Here is a 697-nt window from a genome sequence, read left to right as displayed (position 1 = left end):
TGACACTGTCAAGACCAATGGGGTTGACCCTGAGGTCTACAGACTTATGCTATTCCCTTTTACTGTAAGAGACAGAGCTAGAATATGGTTGGATTCACAACCTAAAGAAAGCCTGAACTCTTGGGAAAAGCTAGTCAATGCCTTCTTGGCAAAGTTTTTTCCACCTCAAAAATTGAGTAAGCTTCGAGTGGAAGTCCAAACCTTCAGACAGAAGGAAGGAGAATCCCTCTATGAAGCTTGGGAAAGATACAAACAATTAATCAGAAAGTGTCCCTCTGATATGCTTTCTGAATGGAGCATCATAGGTATTTTCTATGATGGTCTGTCTGAACAGTCCAAGATGTCTTTGGATAGCTCTGCTGGAGGATCTCTTCATCTGAAGAAGACGCCTACAGAAGCTCAAGAACTAATTGAAATAGTTGCAAATAACCAATTCATGTATACTTCTGAAAGGAATTCTAGGACGAATCAGAAGAAAGGAGTTCTTGAGATTGATACTCTGAATGCCATATTGGCTCAGAACAAGATATTGACTCAGCAAGTCAATTTGATTTCTCAAAGTCTGTCTGGAATGCAAAATGCACCAGGCAGTACTAAGGAAGCTTTATCTGAAGAAGAAGCTTATGATCCTGAGAACCCTTCAATGGAAGAGGTGAATTACATGGGAGGACGCTATGGAAACACCTATAATCCTTCA

Source organism: Arachis duranensis, chromosome 10, assembly GCF_000817695.3.
Source record: "Arachis duranensis cultivar V14167 chromosome 10, aradu.V14167.gnm2.J7QH, whole genome shotgun sequence".
Lineage (NCBI taxonomy): Eukaryota > Viridiplantae > Streptophyta > Magnoliopsida > Fabales > Fabaceae > Arachis > Arachis duranensis.
The sequence above is the reverse complement of the archived record's forward strand: the minus strand, read 5'-3'. Positions refer to the sequence as shown.